This window comes from Artibeus jamaicensis, unplaced genomic scaffold (genome assembly GCF_021234435.1).
Source record: "Artibeus jamaicensis isolate MK-2021 breed Jamaican fruit bat unplaced genomic scaffold, CSHL_Jam_final contig_515, whole genome shotgun sequence".
Classification (NCBI taxonomy): Eukaryota; Metazoa; Chordata; class Mammalia; order Chiroptera; family Phyllostomidae; genus Artibeus; species Artibeus jamaicensis.
In genome coordinates this window covers 2242480-2249119 of record NW_026521869.1, presented here as the reverse complement: position 1 = coordinate 2249119, position 6640 = coordinate 2242480, and positions in this window count along the sequence as shown.

Below are 6640 nucleotides of genomic sequence, written 5' to 3'. Positions count from 1 at the left end.
ACATGTTTCCTGTGGTTTTTAATCTATGGAAATCCAATGCAAATATATAAGCCAAGGTTACTATTTCCCATAAAGCATTAACCAATAAAAATAGGCAATACTTATCTCTGATTTTCATTAGAAAAAACTTAACGTTAGTCAATAGTACTCAAATCCAACTTAATAAATTTCAGATTCTGTATAAAATTTCCAACTTGCTTTGAAAACATGTCTTGGAATGTGAGAGCTTAACGAGAAAAACAGCATCTTCTTAGTAAAAATTTTGGCAAGCTTTCACATTAAAATTTATTTTTAGCCTTGGCTGATGTGGCATAGTGCATTGAGTGCCAGCCTACAAACCAAAGGGTCATGGGTTTGATTCCTGGTCAGGGTACATGCCTGGGTTACAGGACAGATCCCCAGTTTGGGACATACGAGAGGCAACCACCAACACATCGATGTTTCTCTCTCTCTTCTCCCACCCTTCCCATTTCTCTAAAAATAAATAAAATCCTTAAAAAAAAAAGTAAAATTCTGACCCTGGCAAGGTAGCTCAATTGGTTCGAACATCATCCTGATATGCCAAGGTTGCGGGTTTGACCCCCAGTCCAGGCACACATAAGAATCAACCAATGAATGTATAAGTAGATAAAGCAATGTTTGTTTGTTTCTCTCTCTCTTCCTCTCTCCCTAAAATCAATATTAAAAAAAGCAAAACCCTGACTAAGTGATAACTTACTTTACAACAACACACATTCAATGTATCAATGTCAATGCCCTGGCTTTGATACTGGACTACAATTCGGTGAAGATGTAACCACTGGAGAAAGTTGGGTGCAAGCATTGAGAACACAAGCAAAATCACCTTTACAACTACCGTAATTTGTGCTATAGTAAATATCCACCAAATAAGCTTTCCATTGCCTGAAGTTTCATCTCTGACAGCATATACAATTTACTAGAGTAAACTAATTTCTAGCCTCAGATGTCACAGTTCAACTTTATATAAGTAAAATTTCCCTCACTTGTAAAACAAGGATTTATCTGTTCTATCTACACCTTACAAGATCAAAATGGAGATCAAATGAAACTTCATTTTCATAGCACCCTTTAACATTACAAACACAAAGTATATTTCATTTTATTCAAAAACTAGTTATTAGATTAACTATCCATAAGGCCACATGGTACATGTACCAGTCTATTGCCCAACATAGAAAGATTCAAACATACTAAATTATACTTATAAAGCTACAAAAATGCCAATTATCTTCAAATGGTCAACTGAACAATTCCTTCAAATGTTAATTATAGTAATCTCTGTTTGAAAATCAGATAAAAATATATTTCTAAATTTCTCTATGGTTAAATGACAAAACAAGATAAAAAAAACTTTCACTGTGCAGCTAAAAACTTTAAAATCTTTAGAAACAATGGTTACCAAACCACCAAGGGCAGTTTTCCTTTGTACTCAAAAGATATCTAAATGATAATCAAAGAGCTATATGCAAATTCACTAAAGTCCTACAAATCAGAGAACCAATAAAGAATATTTTTAATTACCTGATTGAGCTAAACTCTCTCTTAAAAAGATGTTTCTAACAAGTATTCCAAATATGTCTTGTAAGTTTCTTACAGTTAATTTCGAGAGGGAAGATGAAAAAAATAAATGAGCCTCAAGAGGCTGAAGTTTTGTAGAACAGCTTTATAGAATCCCTGTAAATATACCCTTCATTCCTAAACTCATTTGTACTATTATGATTATTCTTAAATTTAAAGTTACTTGGTAAAATAATCATTGGAGCTACTCCTCAAAAATAAATAACAACAAAAAACCCACTTAAACCATATAGTTTTATTAATTCAATAAAAGTACAAATTCAACCTATATTATATGTTCACTCTTCTGAAGTTTGAGTGTCAGCTGCACCTTTAAAAACACGTCTCAACTATAAAAAACAAATCTAATAATTGTACCTTAGGATTCTGGCTTCTGGTTATTTTTAAACAAAAGACTGTATGATTTTCAGATAAATCACAGAATATAGAAAAATAATTTATTTCTCCTTAAATTTTAATAGATAACCTACCTTCCCTTTAATAAATCCTAAAGGAGCCCTGGCTGGCGTGGCTCAGTGGATTGAGTGCCTGCCTGCAAACTGAGAGGTCACTGGTTCAATTCCCATTCAGGGCACATGCCTGGATTGCAAGCCAGGTCCCCAGTTGTGGGTATGCAAGAAGCAACCCATTGATGTATCTCTCGCACATGGCTATTTCTCTCCTTCTCTCTCTTCCTCCCTTCCCCTCTCTCTAAAAAAAATAAATAAATAAAAATATTTTTAAAAAATCCTAAAGGATAAAATGTTAGCTTTCTAGGAATGACAATCCTTCTCATTCTCCACTAATTTTTTATTGTATACCTTAAAGTCCTTTTTGAACATTTCTTCTTCCAAACTGCCACTTTTCAAGGAAATCCAAGGTGCCATGAAAAAAAATGTGGTAATTACTGGAAAAAAAACTTATCATGCAAGTTCTACATTTGTTTAACTTACTTTGTAAAATGCCAGTTACAAATCATAGCACATAAGCTCTTAAATTAGACACTTTACTAAAGTCATTAGATTTTTAAAAAATTCTAAAATAATAACAAATTGGAGTTTAGTTCAATAAACAAAATAGTAACCTATTCTTACATTGTTACTTATGCATGCTGAGAGCACAGATAATCCAGTTCACTTACATCTGCCTTTGGATAATGACTTTGACTTTATATAAATGAATGTTTATGTATATTGCCATTTGTATTTAAAGATAACAACCTAAGGAAACATAAATGCCTGTAATAGAGTTATACACATGCATTTCTAAAAGCTTAGTTTCAAACACATTTAGCAATAAAAGATAACACCTAGAGTCCAAGTATAATTACTAAATATCTAAGTATTAAATGAGGAAAGAATCACCACCTTATATCTTTAAAAAACAGAATTAACATCAAAGATGCACTTTGAACTCCAGAATGGAGATCTCCTATTTTATGGTAGTCATTTTCCTACAAAGTGTAAAGAAATATGGCAGCCAAGTATATTACAGATTGTACAAATAGGAGTGGAGTGACAATATTAGTTACCAGGCTTCACAGGAAGACAGACAAGCAGCTAAAAAGTTAGAAGGTAAGACCTAATTCAGCAGATGACTGACTGGATCAGAAAAATAAGTTTTTTTATAAATGGAGCTAAGGAAACATAAGCAAGTAGATGAAAATAAAAAGGAAACGAAAAGCCAAGCCATCTTCAGTTCACACAGGAAGTAAAATTAAAATCAAAACTAAGAAAACAGGAGTATAGCAAAAATAAGCAGCGATACCACAAACTCTCAAGAGTTAAAAACCCTTTAAGAATAGTTTCAAGGGCAGGAGCATATCTTATCTTTACTTCCAGGAATATCACCCAATTGTTGGCAAACAGTAGCTTAATGTTCCTGAGATTATTTCACCTATAAAGAATATATCAGGCACGATTCACTGTAAATGTGCATCAAGTTCCCCAGAGCACCTAAACTGACTTCTTCCTGAATCGTGCCCGGATAGATGATACATTAACCAGATCATAATCTCTAAAAGGGAGCTTAAGATACGTATCTATAAGGAGATAACATGTCACATCCTATTTTGTCACAATCACCAAATTTTAAACATAAAGCATAGTACAGTACAAATAATACATGCCTTCTGTAGGGGACTGGTTTGTCTTGGCCTGGCAAATGTGACTCAGCTCTGTATGAAAAACCTACAGATTCGAAGTGGTGGGCAGGAGCCAGACCTTCAAACCGAGTTTTTCCATGGAAATCAGGCCTAGAAAATGCATATAGATTGTTATGGCTTGCTCTTGCTAAAACTCCATCACCCTGGTCTAAAACAACAAATGTGTATTGTCTATCTTCAAGGTAATTTGCAAAGCCTGTGTGAGTTTTCCCAAGGACAGAGCTAATCAGCTCACTGCCATTCCCCTCTGCATGTTATTTTCATTTTTTTATTGTACCTAAAATACAGACAATACTATTCTATGTGATAGATAATAAGTCTTTCTATGATGTAAGACCCCAGGAAAACAATAAAAGCCTGCCTAGGCAAGGGTTGGGGCGCTCCCCTCTTGAGGGAGTGGCTGAGGCGCCATAGGCACTCTCCCCTTGAGAGAGTAGTCTTGCCTGTTCCCTTTTTCCACATAGAGTTGTTGTTACCCGTGCATTGATTCTTGTCGTAAACCAAAACAGGCCGACTCTGCTGGCCAGGGTCTGCAACAGCCTTCCAAGAGCTGCAGTTTGAAATGACAACTGCTATAGAAAAGTAATTGATAACATATTCAGACATATACAACACTTTGGAAAATTTACCCATGAAACTGAAAGTAATAATAGTTTAAGTAATTTTGCCATAAAAGAACTTCTAATATTTTATTAACCAAATCCACCTTCTATTACTTCCAAACAAAAACATGGTTTATCCACATAGGTAGCACAAAGCTACTGCTATATTCAACAGAGAACTATATTTTCAATTCCATGCCAATGAAATCTCCAAACTATTAATTTACTCAACCCAGTAATTATGTACAGAGAAGACCAATGCTTCTCCATATTTGATCACATTGAGTAAAACTGATTTCTATCCTAGCAGGCAAAAAAGAGAACCAGAGGATACAGAATATTTTATAAAAGTAAGCCAAGTATTAAACTACTTGACAATCAGATGCAGAAAGCCACATGGTACTCTACTGGGTTTCCTTAGAAGCTTATAAAAAGCACAGTGTTGTATGTTTATTGCAAACATATTACCCATTACATAAGATCTTATAATGGGGAAGATATAGATGTCTTTTTTAAAAAATATTTTATTTATTTATTTATTTTTAGAGAAGGGGAAGGGAAGGAGAAAGAGTGGGAGAGAAATATCAATGTGTGGTTGCCTCTCACGTGTCCCCCACTGGGGACCTGGCCTGCAACCCAGGCATGTGCCCTGACTGGGAATTGAACCAGCAACCCTTTGCTTCACAGGCCCATGCTCAATCCACTGAGCTACACCAGCAAGGGCTAGATGTCTTAATTATCTTAGTGAAATTGTTTTGTTCTTCAATGCAGGCTCTAGACATGAAATCTAATATTTTGGTAAATTTGGGAAAGTTAAGTCTGAAAATAGTATTGAGTTTATTTTATTTTTCAATCTCCTACCACAGACAGCTGGAGGCAAGATAACTGAAGGGTACCAACATCATACAAAAGAAATAAGGCTAACTTTTAAAAAACTGAATTATTTGAATGAACTCAGGATAAAAGACACATTAATAAGACCCAGGAAAATATGGAAAAGTTCCTTTCCTTGAAAGATGTCCTGCATTTCTCTCACTGTTAATAAATACATGTATTATCTTATCACGTGCTGGAGTCCATTTTTAGATGCTCAGGTAGGGGTCAGCGTATTATTTCTATAGTAACTTGTTCAGGAACCAAATAAATTGATAAATTTTCATAACATAACCATATGACAATGACCACAAGCCAGATATATTATTGCCACCTATTATTTTTTATAGAGCAATTGTTAAAAATAATTATACGTGAAAGTTGCAACAACAAAGCTACTCACCACCAATCCTCTCTCTGACCGAAGATGCATGTTTGTGGACTTGCTGACTTTTGTGCTCTCACTAGATCTGTTTTCAGGACTATCAGATTTCCACAACCTTTTATTTGGTGGTAAAGGATCTGTGGCATTTCACATTTTTTCATGTCTGTGATCACTGCTACTTTGGTGACTCTGATGAATACTAAAGAGCCTATAAAAACATCCACCCTCCCAAAAAAGAGAAAAAAATATCAAACTTTAAACTAGCTTCCTAAATTCATTATAGCATAAAACTTGGTGTTTTAACTTCATTAAGTTTTATGAATTTATCTCAATAAAATTAAAATTTCCATGTTCAGTAATGCCTTTAAATTATTCAGACAAACCTAAATGCCTAAAAGTTCATACAAATCATAATACCTTATGTTAAAAGAAAAAAAATCCAGGCCATAATCTTCAAAATACATAAACTCAAACACATTGGTACATTAATTCTTCAATAATTTTTCCTGTGAATTAAAAAGTTTAATCTTAAAAAAAAACCAATCTGAGTTCTATTGTAATCTATTTCTGGTCTACAGCTGATGCGAAGATACAAATATAATAAGCCTAAGCATGTTTCTGCAAACCTACTAAAAAAAGAATCAGTTTCTCCAATTCTCTGACTCAAAAAAAGCAGTTTAAATCTACCTTACCTACTCTGACAGATGTAGGAAAAAATTTCAAAGTATAAAAAAATTGGCTGATATTTCTTCTTTTTAAAAGGATGTCATTTATTTTTGGAGAGACGAAGGGAGGAAAAAGAGAGAAAGAAACATCCATGTGAGAGAAGCACTGATAGGCTGCCTCTTGTACAGGCCCCAACCAGAACTGAACTTGCAACATGTGCCCTGACAGTGCCCTGACCTGGACACAGCCAGCAACCTTTCTCTTTGAGAGACAACATTCAAAGGGCTGCTGGTCGGGGCTGCTGGGCTGACATTTCTAACATAATGTAATGACACTTAATGAAACACCCTCACAATAATGATTAAGTTTTAT